The 18,353-nt window shown below is 45.7% G+C and overlaps 1 pseudogene; it reads right to left on the minus strand.

The window, feature by feature from the left end:
- Positions 1-7,172: 7,172 nt before the first annotated feature.
- LOC141098388 (pseudouridylate synthase 1 homolog) overlaps positions 7,173-18,353 on the minus strand; it is a 75,758-nt pseudogene continuing 64,577 nt past the window's right edge.

Below are 18,353 nucleotides of genomic sequence, written 5' to 3' on the forward strand. Positions count from 1 at the left end.
ATCCACCTGTTCAAGTGACAGGTCTCTCCCATCCAAATCAGTTTCACGACCTCCCTTCACCAGCAGAGGGAGTTCATCGGACATCAAAGGTGAACGAGAAAATGAGCTCACAACAATCATGGTACTGTCGGACGATTGAGATGAACTTGCTCAGGCAGCAGAATTTTGCCATGATCTTCCACAGGCCGTCTCTACTGACTGTGTCGAAAGCCTTAGTCAAATCAACAAAAGTCACATAAAGGTCACTGCATTGCTCCTTGCTTTTTTCCTGGAGTTGACGTGTTGCAAAGACCATATCTACTGTTCCACATTTAGCACGGAATCCACACTGGCTTTCGGGTAATAGGCCTTGCTATGGTTGTCACAAGATTGGCGATTACCTTTTCTATATGTGAATTATGCTGGCATCTTTCAGCTGTTGCGGGACCTGTTCCTTTTTCCACATATACTGGAATAGTTTGGTCACTGTTTGCATCAGAGCAGGGCCACCAGCTTTATATACCTCAGCAGGTATTCCGGGTGCTTTTCCACAAGTTGTTTTACTGCATTCCTGACTTCATCTCCACTTGGAAGAACATCACGGTCCTTGTTAATTTCTACCTGAGGCAGGCAAGCAATAGCCTCGTCATTGATATTGGCTGGGAGATTGAGAATATTATTAAAGTGCTCAGCCCACCATTCCAGAATTTGTTTCTTTTCTGTCAGCAGCTTAGTTCCATCTGTGCTAAGCAGAGATGAAGAGTTTGATGACTGGGGTCCATATACAGCTTTGAGCGCATCGTAGAAGTGTTTCTGGTCATGGGTATCTGCATAGCCCTGAATTTCATCAGCCTTCTTGCTAAACCAGTTATCCTGCATTTTGTGTAGCTTGATTTGTACCTTTTTTTCTTAGCTAGCGATGTGGGGTCATTTTGATACACCTTGTACCGCTGATGTTTCTCTTCTAGGAGTGTTTTTATTTCCAGCGTCTTCCACACAGGGCAGCCAGACCACAGACCAGGGCTTCACCAGCGCAATTCAATTCTAGAGGTTGTATACCCACTGCTATCAGCACTGTCTTCACTCCTTATTTTAGTGACCCTAGAGGTCCCTTTTCTGAAGCCCTACGCTGTACAGCTGCCTGTTCTAATTTTGGACGGCTCAGTCCACATACGCTTTCCAGACGCCAGCCATTTAACATTTCCACTGGCCATCCAGTAAACGAGATTTTTCTGATGAAGGTCTTATGCTGGACCAAAAACGTTTAAACCTTTCTGTCTGGATGCACAAAATAAAAGTGTCTAAATATTTCACATATTGAGTGCCAAGATTTTTGTCATTTTTGATTGATGGGTTGGATACCCGACTTGAGCACCAACAACCAAACTATTCCTGAGTGCCGTGCTCTCTTTATAGGATTGTTTTTATTTCCTCGTCATTTTCATCGAACCAATCTTGATTATTTCTGGCTACTGATACGAGATGCTCCAGGGCAGTATTGTAAACAGCATCTCTCAGAATCGTCCACTGTTCCTCAACGCCGATCTCCTCTGCCTGCAGTATATATAACAGTCTGCCATCAAGGTCATTGGCAAATTCCTCTGCAATTCTTTTATTTTGCAGCTAATGGACATTCAGCCTCCTTGTAGTTTTCTGCCCTTGGGGTCTTCTCGCCAGCAGGATGCGGAGCCTGCACTTAGACACAATGAGGCGATGGTCAGTCCAGCAGTCAGCACCACACATGGCCTTTGTCACTCTAAAGTCCATCCCATCCCTTTTCCTGGCAATGATGTAATCAATGAGATGCCAATGCCTCGAGCGTGGGTGCCTCCATGATGTCTTCTTGCGTGTGGGTAAACGGAATAGGGTGTTGGTGATGACAAGGTCATGTGTCGCACACATTTTGAGGAGCAGCAGGCCATTACTGTTACACTTGCCATTGCCATGTCTCCCAATGACCCCTTCCCAGTTTTCATTGTCTGTTCCCACTCTGGCATTAAAGTCTCCAAGCATAATGAGCTTGTCTGCCTGTAGGATTGATGAAATAAGTGTGTCAAGTTCATCATAGAACTTATTTTTAATGTCATCTGGGTTAGTCACAGTGGGAGCATAGGCGCTGATCAGAGTTGCATGTTTCTTGTTTGTGAATGGGAGCTGAAGTGTCATCAGATGGTCGTTGATGCCCTCTGGAAGCCTGGTAAGTTTATGAACAAGATGAGTTTTGATAGCAAATGCCATGCCAGCTTCTCGTTTTTCAGTGCTGCCTCGACCGCTCCAGAAAAGCATATATCCACCACTATGCTCTGTCAGTTGACCCTTGTCTGCCAGGCGTGTTTCCCTGAGAGCTGCTATATCATTGCTGTAACGAGCTAGCTCCCTAGCAACCAATGCCGTTCTTCTCTCTGGTCTGTCTGCCTTAGTATTATCCAGCAGAGTTCTCACATTCCATGTGCTAAGGTTGAGTACCATCACTTTTTTTTTTCCTTTTTGCGTATCGACCGCTGTATGAGAAACCCGCCAGCTGCGGTAGGCTGGCCAGGTAAAATGAAGCAGACTATGTTTGAGGCACCTTTTCTAGCCCAGTCCTCGATTGAGGTGAGCAGAGTGATCCTAAACAGGACTGCTCAGACACCCAGGAGGCTGCCGAACTCCACTGCTGCTTTATTCCAGTGGGGAGCGACCATATGGCCTGGGCCGCCTGCTTGCAGGTTCGTGACTACAGCTTCTAGTGATTCCACACCTGCTGCTTTGCCATTCTCCCATCGCCACAGGACTTTGGATACGCAGTGGTTGAAGTCATGACTTGCGCTTGACTTGGATTAAAGTCAGGAAGAGTTGCGCATGTCGTCAACCTCACTCTCTCGCCCGTACCCATCAAGCCCCAGTGGCAAGAACTAGACGAGACAACTGGAGATAGGTCAGGGTGCAGTGGATGGCCAGCAGTATCCTATATGTGCCTCTCTGCGCCCTCTCAGCACAATGCTGTGCTGGGAATCGCTTATCTATCCGTTGACTCTTGAATAGTTTCTTCCGCACAGTCTGCCATATCCAGTCTTCATATGCATGGGTAGGCAATCCCTTGAAAATCACTGTAGATCTCAAAGAAACCCGACAGCTACCCTCACTTGGTTTGGCCCGCCTGGCGAGGCGGTGTTTCGGGATGTACCCACTGCCGCATGCTAGCAACTACTTGGAGGTACAGGTGAGAGTTGAGCATCAGATGAGGACCAAAGATGGGAGAGCTGTCCAGAAAGGACACAACAAGCCTCCCCCAGAGGTGCTACCTCTATTTACATACCCCAAACACCCTCCAATCATGGTATACATGGTATGTACACTCATCCCCATCCTGGTATACACGACCCAAACACCATCCTGGTATAACTGGTCCCCTCATCCCCATCCTGGTATTCATGGTCCACTCATCCCCATCCTGGTATTCATGGTCCACTCATCCCCATCCTGGTATTCATGGTCCCCATCCCCATCCTGGTATACATGGCACCATCCTGGTATACATGGTCCCCTCATCCTCATCATGGTATACATGGTCCCCTCATCCTCATCATGGTATACATGGTCCCCTCATCCCCATTCTGGTATACATGGTCCCCTCATCCCCGTTCTGGTATACATGGTCCCCTCATCCCCATTCTGGTATACATGGTCCCCTCATCCCCATTCTGGTATGCATGGTCTCCTCATCTTCTTCCTGGTATACATGGCCCCTCATCCCCATCCTTGTATACATGGTCCCCTCATCTCCATCCTGGTATTCATGGTCCCCCATCCTGGTATTCATGGTACACTCATCCCTATCTTGGTATACATGGCCCTCATATCCCCATCCTGGTATACATGGTCCGCTCATCCCCATCCTGGTTTTTATGGGCCCCATCCTGGTATACATGGCCCCCATCCACATCCTGGTATACATGGCCTTCATCCCCATCCTGGTATACATGGTCCCCTCATCCCCATCCTGGTATACATGATCCCCTCATCCCCTTCCTGGTATACATGGTCCCCTCATCCCCATCATGGTATACATGGTCCCCATCCTGGTATACATGGCCCCCAACAACATCCTGGTATACATGGTCCCCTCATCCCCATCCTGGTATTCATGATCCCCATTCTGTTATACATGGTACCCTCATCCCCATTCCGGTATGCATGTTCTCCTCATCTTCATCCTGGTATACATGGCCCCTCATCCCCATCCTTGTATGCATGGTCCCCTCATCCCCATCCTGGTATTCATGGTCCACTCATCCCCATCCTGGTATACATGGCCCCTCATCCCTATCCTTGTATACATGGTCCAATCAACCCCATCCTGGTATTCATGGTCCACTCATCCCCATCCTGATATACATGGCCCCCATCCCCATCCTGGTATACATGGACCCCATCACCATCCTGGTATATATGGTCCCCTCATCCCCATCATGGAATACATGATACACTCATTAAATAAATATTTAAATAAATATTTATTACAGGTCACAAAATAATTAAGATGTTTTCAATGCAGTGAACATAAAGTATTTCTGTCGGAGATATTGCTGTGCTCGTCCTGAGCTTCTCTCTTCTCTTATGGCATCATCGCCTTCTGCCTTATGACACAGCTCCATCCGCCAGTCACACCTGTTGCAGCCGATCACTGGAGCAGAGCAGTCGTCTCCCAGGCAGATGTGTCCAAACAAGACCAGCGTTTTCTCCAGGCCACAGATGGAAGTTTGGGATTTACTAAGTGAGACGGGCAAGTGTCAACGATCCGTTTCTGTATTCCTCCCTCCGCTGTCTTCCTGCCATCCTGGGGACACATTCACATACACAGATTATGGCCTGGATTTGGGTTTTGGAATTTGTAAGCCAAAACCAGGAGTGTGTGCAAAACACAACTGATGTGCAGATCGCTCCAAAATACTGTAGGTTCCATGTGTTTAGGTTTCACTCCTGGTTTTCTCTTAAAAATACTGATGTGATCCATAGTGTACATGTGATGGATGTATGTGTAGTGTAGATGTGCTGCTTACACACAGTATGCGTGGTGTAAGTATATAGATATGTGTATATAACGTGTGCAGTTTATAATAAGTGTATGTGACTATGATGCAGTGTATTACTGTATGTGTCATGGATAACCTGTTCAGCATCTATCATCCTATCTACATACATACACGTACATATATGAGCTCGTTTTACCTGATGTAGAGATCTGATTTCTCTCCATGCTGCATACATTGATTAAAGGGATAATTCCTATATGTCCAAAAAGTCAGTCATTGTTAGACACTTCAAAACCAAATAACTCAACCTGGTCTATTACGGTTAACAGCCGTTAGACAAGAAGTGATTCCAACAAAAAATTATTACATTTAAAAATAAATATTTACTCATAACAATAAGATAAAACACGATAATGAACTAATTAAAAAGACAGGGCAAAAAGAAAAACCTCCAAAAATGGAGGGAGATGCACAGTATAATTTCCTGGAAAGTGCAAAGGGACCAAAAGAAAATGTACCTAAGTAACCGTATATACTTGAGTATAAACTGACCCGAGTATAAGCTGAGACCCCTAATTTTGCCATGGAAAACTGGGTAAGCTTAATGACTCGAGTATAAGCCGGGTATACAATGTCCCCTCATCCCTGTCCTGCTCTGTGTGGCTCTCCCCCTTCCCAGTACCCATGGCTCGGCTCCCCCTTCTATGTAGAAGGGCTCTGTCCGGTAGGGCTCTGTCCTGGGCCCTGTATTGTTCAACATCTTTATGAACGATTTAGATGAAGGAATTGAGGGTAAACTGATTAAATTTGCTGATTACACAAAGTTAGGAGGGATAGCTAATACTAGAGAAGAGAGAGGATTCAAAAAGATATAAATAAACTGGAGCAGTGGGCAGCAACTAACAGAATGGTTTTTAACAGGGAAAAATGCAAAGTACTACATCTGGGCAATAAAAATGAAAAAAGCATATACAGAATGGGAGGAATAGGGCTAAGCAACAGCACATGTGAAAAAGACTTGGGTATACTAATAGATCACAGACTGAATACGAGTCAACAGTGTGATGCAGCAGCAAAAAAGGCAAATGCAATTCTAGGAAGTATTAACAGAAGCATACAGTCTAGATCACGTGAAGTCTTTATTGCCCTCTACTCTTTGGTCAGACCTCATCTGGAAAACTGTGTCCAGTTTTGGGCGCCACATTTTAAAAAAGACATCAACAAATTGGAGCAAGTTCAGAAAAGAGCGACCAGAATGGTGACCGGTCTGCAAACCCTCCCTGTCTTATGAGGAAAGGTTGCAGGATTTGGGAATGTTTAGCTTGCAAAAGAGAAGACTGAGAGGAGACTTAATAGCTGTCTACAAATATCTCAAGGGCTGTCACATTGTAGAAGGATCATCTTTATTCTCATTTGCACAAGGAAAGACTAGAAGCAATGGGATGAAACTGAATGGGAGGAGACACAGATTAGATATTAGAAAAAACTTTTTGACAGAGTGATCAATGAGTGGAACAGGCTGCCACGAGAAGTGGTGAGTTCTCCTGCAATAGAAGTCTTCAAACAGAGGCTGGACAGACATCTGTCTGGGATGATTTAGCAAATCCTGCTTTGAGCAGGGGGTTGGATCAGATGGCCCAGGAGGTCCCTTCCAACTCTACAATTCTATGACTCTATGTATGGCTCAGCTCCCTGTCCTCCCCGTCCTCCTCCTCCGTACTAACCCATCCTCTGAGCTTCCAATGCCCTCTGTGCAGCGCCCGTCCTCCTCTGTGCAGCCCCTGTCCTTCTCTGTGCAGCCCCCAACCTCCTATGTGCAGCCCCCGTCCTCTTCTGTGCAGCCCCCGACCTCCTCTGTGCACCCCCGACCTTTGTGCAGCCCCGACCTCCTCTGTGCAGCCTCCATCCTCCTATGTGCAGCCCCTGTCCTCTGTGTAGTCCCCGTCCTCCTCTGTGCAGCCCCCGTCCTCCTCTGTGCAGCCCCGTCCTCCTTCATACTCACCCTGCTGTGCCATCGCTGAACGTCCCTGGAGGGGTGAGTATGACTTCCCAGCCACCGGCTCCTGCTGCCGCTCCCACTCCCCCGCTGAATGACTCGTGTATAAGCCGAGGGGGCATTTTCAGCACAAAAAAAGTGCTGAAAATCTCAGCTTATACATAGGTACGTATATACGGTACTTAAGAACCACTAAGACTTATATCTGAATGCACAAAATGAATATCATATCAAAGCATAAGAAAGGGCGATGTGCTGGTATAAAGTGTTGTTTAGTGAATGAAGTAAAAGTAGTAGAAAAAAATATTTCAAGTAGTTCAATAGTGTTAACCCCTTAACCCCCAGAGGTATTTTCATTTTTGTTTTTCACTCCCTTTCTTCCCAGAGCCATAACTTTTTTATTTTTCCATCAGTATGGCCGTGTGAGGACTTGTTTTTTGTGGGACAAGTTGTACTTTTGAACAACAACATTGGTTTTAACATGTTGTGTACTAGAAAACGGGAAAAAAATTCCAAGTGCGGTGAAATTGCAAAAAAAGTGCAATCCCACCCACACTCGTTTTTTTGTTTGGCTTTTTTACTAGATTCACTAAATGCTAAAACTGACATGCCAATATGATTCTCCAGGTCATTACGAGTTCATAGACATGTCTAGTTTCTTTTTTTATCTAAGTGGTGAAAAAAAATTCCAAACTTTGGTGAAAAAAAACCCCGCCATATTCCAATACCCATAGCGTTGCCATTTTTCGTGATCTCAGGTTAAGTGATTGCTTATTTTTTGCGCACTGAGCTGACGTTTTTAACCCCTTCATGACCCAGCCTATTTTGACCTTAATGACCTGGCCATTTTTTGCAATTCTGACCAGTGTCCCTTTAGGAGGTAATAACTCAGGAACGCTTCAACGCATCCTAGCGATTCCGAGATTGTTTTTTCGTGACATATTGGGCTTCATGTTAGTGGTAAATTGAGGTTGATAATTTTTGCGTTTATTTGTGAAAAAAATGGAAATTTGGCGAAAATTTCGCAATTTTCAAATTTTGAATTTTTATTCTGTTAAACCAGAGAGTTATATGACACAAAATAGTTAATAAATAACATTTCCCACATGTCTACTTTACATCAGCACAATTTTGGAAACAAAATTTTTTATTGTTAGGAAGTTATAAGGGTTAAAAGTTGACCAGCGATTTCTCATTTTTACAACGAAATTTACAAAACCATATTTTTTAGGGACCACCTCACATTTGAAGTCACTTTGAGGGGTCTATATGGCAGAAAATACCCAAAAGTGACACCATTCTAAAAACTGCACCCCTCAAGCTACTCAAAACTCCATTCAAGGAGATTATTAACCCTTCAGGTGCTTCACGGACTAAAGCAACATGGAAGGAAAAAATGGACATTTTAATTTTTCCAACAAAAACTTTCTTTTAGCATCATTTTTTTCATTTTCACATGGGTAACAGGATAAAATGGATACCAAAATTTGTTGGGGAATTTCTTCTGAGTACCCCGATACCTCATATGTGGTCATAAACCACTGTTTGGGTGCACGGCAGGGCTCAGAAGGGAAGGAGCGCCATTTGACTTTTTGAAAGGAAAATATGCTGGAATATTTATCGGTTACCATGTTGCGTTTGAGGAGTCCCTGTGTGTCTAAACATTGGAGCTCCCCCACAAGTGACCCCATTTTGGAAACTAGACCCTCCAAGGAACTTATCTAGATGCATAATAAGCACTTTGAACCCCCAGGTGCTTCACAAATTGATCCATAGAAAAAAAAAAGTACTTTTTTTTCACAAAAATTTTCTTTTAGCCTCAGGTTTTTCATTTTCACATGGGCAACAGGGTAAAATGGATCCTAAAATTTGTTGGGAAATTTTTCCTGAGTACACTGATACCTCATATGTGGTCATAAACCACTGTTTGGGCGCACGGCAGGGCCCGGAAGGGAAGGTGCGCCATTTGACTTTTTGAATGAAAAATTAGCTCCAATCGTTAGCGGACACCATGTTGCGTTTGGAGAGCCCCTGTGTGCCTAAACATTGGAGATCCTCCACAAGTGACCCCATTTTGGAAATTAGACCCCCGAAGGAACTTATCTAGATGTGTAGTGAGCACTTTGAACCCCCAAGTGCTTCACAGAAGATTATAACGCAGAGCAGAGAAAATAAAAAAATATTTTTTTTCCTCAAAAATGATTTTTTAGCCCGCTATTTTTTATTTTCACAAGGCTAACAGGAGAAATTGGACCCCAAAAGTTGTTGTACAGTTTGTCCTGAGTACGCTGGTACCCCATATGTGGGAGGGAACCACTGTTTGGGCACACGTCGGGGCTCGGAAGGGAAGTAGTGACGTTTTGAAATGTCGACTTGATGGAATGGTCTGCGGGCGTCATGTTACATTTGCAGAGCCCCTGATGCGCCAAACCCCTGACAAGTGACCCCATTTTGGAAACTAGACCACCCAAGGAACTTATCTAGATGTGTGGTGAGCACTTTGAACCCCCATGTTCTTCACAGAAGTTTATAACGCAAAGGCGTGAAAATAAAAAATATTTTTTTTCCTCAAAAAATGATTTTTTAGCCCACAATTTTTTATTTTCACAAGGGTAACAGGAGAGATTGGACCCCAAAAGTTGTTGTACAGTTTGTCCTGAGTACGCTGGTACCCCATATGTGGGGGGGACCATTGTTTGGGCACACGTCAGGGCTCGAAAGGGAAGTAGTGAGGTATTGAAATGCCGACTTGATGGAATGGTCTGCAGGCGTCATGTTACGTTTGCAGAGCCCCTGATGTGCCTAAACAGTAGAAACCCCCCACAAGTGACCCCATTTTGGAAACTAGACCCCCCAAGGAACTTGTCTAGATGTGTGGTGAGCACTTCGAACCCCCGAGTGCTTCACAGAAGTTTATAACGCAGAGCCATGAAAATAAAAAATATTTTTTTTTCCACAAAAATAATTATTTTAGCCCCCAATTTTTTATTTTCCCAAGGGTAACAGGGGAAGTTAGACCCCAAAAGGTGTTGTGCAATTTTTCCCAAGTATGCTGATACCCCATATGTGGGTGTAAACCACTGTTTGGGCACATTTCGGGGCTCGGAATGGAGGGAGCGCTGTTTGACTTTTAAAACGCAAAATTGGCTGGAATAAATGGTGGCGCCATGTCGCATTCGGAGACCCTGTGATGTGCCTAAACAGTGGAAACCCCACCATCCTAACTCCAACCCTAAACCCAACCCTAATAATCCTAACCACAACCCTAACCCCAACACACCCCTAACCCTAATCCCAACTCTAAACCTAACTACAAGCTTAACCCTAATCCCAACCCCAACCCACCCCTAACCGTAATCTTAACCCTAATTCCAACCCTAATCACAACCCTAGCCCTAATCCCAACCCTAATTCCAGCCCTAACCCTAATTCCAACCCTAACCCTAATTCCAGCCCTAACCCTAATTCCAACCCTAACCCTAATTCCAGCCCTAACCCTAATGCCAGCCCTAACCCTAATGCCAGCCCTAACCCTAATGCCAGCCCTAACCCTAATGCCAGCCCTAACCCTAATGCCAACCCTAACCCTAATGGAAAAATAAAAATATTTTCTTTATTTTATTATATGTCCCTACCTATGGGTGTGATAAAGGGGGGTTTTATTTACTTTTTTTTTATTTTGATCACTGTGAGAGTTTCTCACAGTGATCAAAATAAATGAATGAATCTGCAGCCGGCGCACTACACATGCACCCGCCATTTTCCAAGATGGCGGCGCCCATGACGCAGGACACCGGGACGGCCAGGAGGTACCGGAGGGACAGGAGGTCCCGGAGACGGTGGGGGGGAATCGGATGGCTGGGGGGAGCGGAGGGAAGGGGGAGGGGACCTGATGATGACTGCGGCTGCCGATCGCTGCCGTCAGTCGTTGGCGGCAGCCGATCGGCGCCATCAGTCGGTGGGTGGGGGATCTGATTGCCGTCTCTAGCCATGGCCGATGCTATTGCAGCATCGGCCATGAATGTATTGTAATATTTCACCAATTTAGTTGGTGAAATATTGCAATCGTACTGCGCATGCGCCCGCCATTTTCAAATATGGCGGCGCCCATGCAGGAGGGACGGAGGGTCACCGGGAGCCCTGAGCGGGACATGACAAGTACCGGGGAGGGTGAGGGGGGATCGGACATCGGGGGGGAGCGGAAGGAAGGGGAGGGGGGGCAGATCGTGACAGCAGCAGCCCATCGCTGCTGTCAGTCCGTGGCGGGGGCCGATCGCCCCTGCCAGCCGGTGTGGGGGGGGGTTAAATTAGTGTCTCCTGCCATGTCCGATGCTACTGCAGCATCGGCCATGGCTGGATTGTAATATTTCAGCAAATTTCATTGATGAAATATTACTATCGCTCTGATTGGCTGTTTCACTTTCAACAGCCAATCAGAGCGATCGTAGCCACGTGGGGGCTAAGCCACCCCCCCTGTGGTGAAGCATAAAGGGTCCTTTGTGTGCTGGTCGGGTGACCTTTCATTAACCCCGGTCACCCGACCCGCAAGGGGGCTATTTATAGTATGACGCCTACGGGGGCGTCATGGGTCGTTTGGGCACGGCTTTTCATGACGCCTACGTAGGCGTCATGGGTCGTGAAGGGGTTAATGATACCATTTTGGTGCAGATACGATCTTTTGATCGCCTGTTATTGCATTTTAGCCCCTTAAACAACCTCCCATACACCTTTTAACGGCAGTAGTTAAGGGTACTTAAACCACAGCGCCAGTTTTTAGCGGCGCTGAAGATTAAGGGTATAGGGCCAGAGAACATGATTCGGGTGGGCTTTTACTGACCCCAGTGTTGCAGTCACCGTAATCAAAATAAAAAAAATAGTAAATCAAACCCCCCTTTATCACCCACTTAGTTAGCTTAAAATAATAAAATAAAAAAAAAATTATTTCCATTTTTCCAATAAAGAGCATGAACCGTTCTCCAAAAATCATGTTGATCTAATGTCACTAGGCAAAAATTTATATAACCCACTGTCAAGTCACGGCAAACCTCGTAGTTGGTCCTACCGCCCTAACGGAGCGGAGCCTTGCGCCAACCACCGTGACAGCGACAATGCACCAGCAGGACAGACGGCCCTTTTTCGCCAGACCACTCCGCTCAACCAGCACAAAACCACAGCAACAATGACCGCCACACAGCACCAACACCAAGAGAAAGGAGTTCCTGTAGGGATTTCCTTCCAGGCACCGCACGCCCTTGAGCCTGGAAGAAATAATTAGCATAGATACAGAATATAACATTTCTCAAGACCGTTAATATGAGGCATGCAGGTAGGAATAGTTCAACATTTCTATTACCTGTGTGCCCATATTAATAGGTCATATACGCCCCAGAGGGCGACAGATTCCCTTTATCAAGATTTCAGTAGCTCTTATAATCCCTCTAGTGGTGGCAGCTACTAATCATCATGTAATCTTGTTAATCAATTTCCAACACAAATATGGTGCTACATAGGTCTCATAAAATATACAGTTTATAGAAACATATTAAAACAATGCATAAAATTATCCAAACAGTAAGGCAGAGAACCAAAATGAGAGAGATCACAGTAGACCACAGAATAAATAAACATAGCAAAAGGCATATGAAAGAAGTACCTAAAACATAGTGTATCTGCCTACATCTCACAGCTGTAGCTGAATGAGATGGAATGTGCAAAATAGCAAAGAGGTTCAGTATTTAAGAAGCAGGCATGGAACTTACATCAGGTAATGTTTTAGCAGTGAAATGACAGGTCTGGTGTTTAATCCCCAGCCCCAACATGCGTTTCACCCAAGCTTCGTCAGGGGGCGAGTCTCATTGGATAATTTTAATCTTGTTAATCAATGTATGCGGTATAGAGAGGAATCAGATCTCTACTTCGGATAAAACGAGCTCTGAATAATATTTGTACCATGATGAGCTCGATATATATTTATATATTTTATCATGACCAAAATAACAGTCGTTATTGGGTAAATACAAACATCAACTGTTTACGTTACCACACCTCTCCTTCATACACACATCTCTGCTCGTTAAATGCCCGTTAAATACCATTGATGGTGCCCAGTTCAGGAGATGGATGGATCCTATTGGTGAAGGCCACCTCATTATAAAGTAATACCTACTAAAAAAATGAGGTAATGTAGGTCAGGCATAGAGAAAATGGAAGTTTTGTAAATACATATTACAACTAGTGTTTAATAGGCTGACCTCGCATGTAGAGTTTCCATGATATACCTTCCAGCTACTTTATCTAAATTAGAAGCAAATTGTTTGAAAATTACTTCTACCTAAATGGCAGAAAACGCACCTATCTTGGTGATGGATAGGACAGCTAGAGGGGATATGGAGGAGGCTGTTTTCTTGATAGGTGTAATGTAAACATTTTGCTATTAATTTATGTAAAGTTTCAAAGTTTTCTAACTATTAGATACACCTTAATTTTAGACACCCCCCCAGGTTTAGTTAGTAAAAGTATAGGAAAAACACTTTTGCAACTACGGTAATTAAAATTTCCCGCAGGTGTAAATTTGTAAGGGATTTAATAACACTAACTTTACTGATGTAGGGTAGAATAGAGTGGACAGAGATCTAATGTTAGTATTTCTTTGCAGGATGTATATTATACACGTGTACCTTTGTACCTTTGCAGCAGGCAGTTTATATGCATTCTCTGGAGCACATACGTATCACTACTGCATGCACAGTATATGCACACTAAGCTCTGCTATGCATACACACGTTTGCAACATTCATACACACATTTCAGTTACACACAGCTGTCCTACATACACACACCTCTCCACCATACACACAGCTCAGCTGCAGAGAAACACACACACCTTTTCTATATAACACTCAGCTCTCACTTGGATCTGTGACCCTTCACGGTTGACCAAGTGATTTCAAATTAATCCACAGGGTGTTGCTAGCAACTGAGAATGACCAGACGGAGACGTGTGTCTCTGTATGGGAGGATAAAGGCAGATCGCTAACCCCATTTATTATGTCACCTTTTTTATAGTATTCTGCTTAGTTATGCAAAGTACACAGCTACCAGTAGCATCATCGTAACACAATTACTTTATAAACCAATAGTATTGCAAGAAAATCGGAATATGTCCCTAGCTACGTGACATGGAAAAAGTTACAGAACTTAATGAGTCAAGGCCGCTACACAACAACTCCCTTTGTTCATACTGGTGTCATAATAGCTAACAATTTATCTCGTAAACAACAAGATGGAAAATGAAGCCTTCAGTTTCGATTTTAGTTTAACCCTTCACAATGCCCCCTAGATAAATTTTGTTAACACATAACAGACATAGCAGAGGTACTATCCAAAGCTAGGAGCTTGAGTGGTACTGGTCTTCACATGGCTGATGCCGTGTTATCAGTCATAGCTGTTGCGGCGCACCCATCCCCCTGTATGCTACAATTTACGAATAACAATTTTTGATGACAGTGGTGGAGATCTTTTGAAGGTAGCCATGCGCTTGGCTTCAACATCTTCATCAAGTAACCTTTTGAGATCGGTGTAGAGAAAAGCAGGGGTGACGACGCCTTTGGTATCATCATTAGCTGTCCTAGTGCAGAATTTCCTAATACATACAGAAATACACCAAAGAACAAGTTTTAGTATCACATATACAACAAGGATACAGACAGCAATATGCAACAAGCTTTGTAAGATCCCAGCTATCCAGCCCCCAATTCCCTTAAACAAATTGGCTGGATTGAGAAATGAGAAGGTGTCTGACCACCAAATGTCCTTATTACGATTATTGTCTTTATCATATTGATCTCTGAGTCTTTGAATGTCTTCTAACTTTAACTTCTACCAATAATAATATGGAAAATGCGAAAAACCAAAACATTATGCCCCTTTATTTGCTATTGTCTTGTTTAACCAGCTTGCAGTGCGATGCGTGGATCCAAGTCGGTCTTCCTTCTAGTTTTACTGATGTAGGGGTGATGAGGAGGACTTGATAGGGACCGTCATACAAGGGTTCTAGTCCGTGCTTTCTGACATGCCTTTTCACGACTACAAAATCACCAGGCTTCAGGTTATGACAGGTGTCGGTTTCTGCTGAATCTGGAAGAGAAGAAGAAACTACAGCATGGGTGTTAGCAAGATTTTTACTAAGCTGAATAACATATTGAACAGCACGGTCAGTTTCTTCTGATAACTGCTGAGGCTGGAAATTTACAACTGGGGGCCTGACACCAGACAGTATCTCATATGGGGACAGGCCATGTTTTGCAATAGGGGTAGTACGAATGTGGTATAGTACAATGGGTAGGAGCTCTGGCCATGGAGTCGTAGTCTCCTGCATCATTTTGGTCAATTGTCCCTTCAGTGTGCCGTTCAGCCTCTCAACTTTCCCACTGGATTGTGGGTGGTACGGAGTATGGAGGGCTACAGTGGATCCAAGCATTGTCAGAACTTCTTGGTACACATGAGAAGAAAATGCTGGACCTTGATCACTTTCAACAACTCCTGGAACCCCATATCTGCATGACTTCCATCACGTTTCTTCGCTGTGGTTTTTGCAGTCATGTTGGTAACAGGCAATGCTTCTGGCCAAGTGGAGAGCATGTCAACAACAACCAAACAGTATTCATACCTTCCAGACTTAGGTAACGTACTATGGTCCACCTGGAGCCTTTGGAAAGGATAGTCAGGCTTAGCAAGGTGCTTCGAGGGTACACGTTGAAGTTGACCGGGATTGCAGGTCTGACAGATATTACAGGCACGGTTGAGCGCTGTCAAAACTGTGGAAATTCCTGGAGCCCAGTAGAATTTTTGCACCAGTGCAAGGGCCTGATTCTTTTCTCAATGTGTAGGCCCATGTGCCCATGTGGCAATAGCAGGATACATCCGCTTAGGGAGACACACGAGTTGGTCCTTTTTCTAGAGACCATTATCCATACGTGCCCCATCAGTCTTCCATTGCTTCACCTCTTCCTTTGAAGACATTCTCTGCATCGTCATTAAGCAGTCTCGTGGGGTCCGACAGAAAACTTCAGTCTGTTGTAGATCATCAGGTTCTTGTAGGGTCAATGCTTCTTGTAACTGTTCACGCTGAGAGCGTGTGGTCACCATAGTTGGTAACGTTGGTTCAACGGGTAAAAGAGCGGTGGCTTTTGCTTGCATATCCGCAAATGCGTTGCCAAAAGTCTGTGGACTGTTACTAGGACCGTGCGCCTTAACTTTGATAATGGCCACCTGAGTAGGTAATTTGATCGAATCCATGAGGGTTTTAACAGCTTCAGCATTTTTCACTGGGCTTCTGGCAGTAATAATAAACCTGTAACGGGGTCTTCTGTGCTGTAATACCTCTTACATTACCACCCCATTTCTCAGGAGGTTCACTCTGCTTTTCCTCACTTCTGAATGAAGGACGCTGGTTCGAAAGGCTTTGCAACATGGGAACATATAAAAGATCACTGCTACTCCATGTATTTCCAGTGTAACAACATTTTACTCATCGGTCTCAGAATATATATACATACAGAGAGCAGGACAATCAATGTGTGTCGTGCCAGTAGATAACAGGCTCCAATTAAGACGCCAGATGTACATTACAATAGCCGTGGGATTTACAAAGGTGGGGGAAGGTCAGAAGTGGGATATCTTGTTTACCTCTGCCCAGGGGGTCGCAGCCAGTCGGTTGCTGCATTAAGGGCATACATCTCATATTCGGTGTGCTGGGGGTTCTGTAACACTCAATTGGCCCATAGAGCCCCAAAATCGTGAGCAATACAAAATGCATACCGTGAGTCCGTGTATTTATTAGCCCGCCTGTTCTTTGGCCAAAATACATGCAGTAGACAGAGCCTGAATGTGACGAGGTCAGCTTACGCTGAGTTGACTTTTTCTTTAGAGTGGACACTCTGGGTCGTGGCACCCACCCACCTAGGGAGAGCTGACCTTGTGAGGAACCACCCGGTATACAGGGAGTGTCAGGGGCAAGTCCAAGGGGGTTAGCCACCACGACTGCTGGCACCAGTCGGCCGGCTCAAGTAGACACTAGGTACGAGTGACAACAAGGACGAGCAGAAAGCAAGACAAGACGTAAATTCAAGGTATCTTCATTAAGACTTCAGGATAACATTCAGTGCAAAAACGTGAGAACAAGCAAACACGGAAAGGTGCGCGCGTGGGCACGCCAAGGTCCATAGCATGGTACGTGCCAGGTGGCACGCCTGGGTCTCAATGGCATGGGACTCCGGACAGCGAGCATCGATCAACAGGGTCATCAGGTTCCGGAGATCTGATGGCGATCGGCAGCATCCGGGCATCCGGCAAACCAGAGCACAGGCAAGGAGGCACGACAGATATCCAGGCATGGTGCGTGTTAGGGAACACGCGAGGTCCAAGGCAGGATTCCAGGCAGGGTGCGTGCTAGGGGCACATCAGGGTCCAGGGCAAGGTGCAAGCAGGGTGCGTGTGTAGGGGACACGCCAGGGTTCAAAGCAAGGTGCAAGGCAAGGTGTGTGTGTAGGGGACACGCCAGGGTTCAAAGTTCAACAAACAAGACAGGGTGCGTGTGTAGAGACACGCCAAGGTACAAGGCAGAGTCCTGCGTGTGCAGAGAGACACGCCAGGGTCAAGGTTCAAGGCAGAGTCCTGCGTGTGCAGAGAGACATGCCAGGGTCAGGTTCAAGGCAGAGTCCTGCGTGTGCAGAGAGACACGCCAGGGTCAGGGTTCAAGGCAGAGTCCTGCGCGTGCAGAGAGGCATGCAAGGGTCAATGTTCAAGGCAGAGTCCTGCGCATGTAGAGACATGCCAGGGTCAGGGTTCAAGGCAGAGTCCTGCGCGTGCAGAGCGACACGCCAGGGTAAGGTTAAAAGCAGAGTCCTGCACATGCAGAGGACACGCCAGGGACAGAGTACAGGCTAGGACCTGTGCGTGCGAGAGGGCACGACAGGGGACATGGCAAGACCTGCGCGTACTTTTACAGAAGCACGAGGAGGTATGCCACGGGGCAGGTGAGGGCCTGCGCGTGCTAAGAGAAGCACAGAGAGCACAGTGCACAGACAGCATGGGTGCCAGGAAGCACAGAGAGCACGGCTGGGGCACTGGCTAGCTGGACGGGCTGCAGCACAAACAGGCGGGTAAGACTCCAGCGAACCTGACTAGGGCATAGCAGGTGACACAGCTGTCACTGACCGATGAGCACGGCTGAGGCACAAGCAGGTGGGCACGGCTAGGGCGGGCATGGCTGAGGCACAAGCAGGAAGCTAGGAAGGCCAGACACATGCAAAGGGCACACGAAGAAACAAGGCAAGGTAAAGCAAGAAACAAGGCAAGGCTAG

This window comes from Dendrobates tinctorius, unplaced genomic scaffold (genome assembly GCF_039654945.1).
Source record: "Dendrobates tinctorius isolate UK_male_01 unplaced genomic scaffold, ASM3965494v1 ptg000090l, whole genome shotgun sequence".
NCBI classification, from domain to species: domain Eukaryota; kingdom Metazoa; phylum Chordata; class Amphibia; order Anura; family Dendrobatidae; genus Dendrobates; species Dendrobates tinctorius.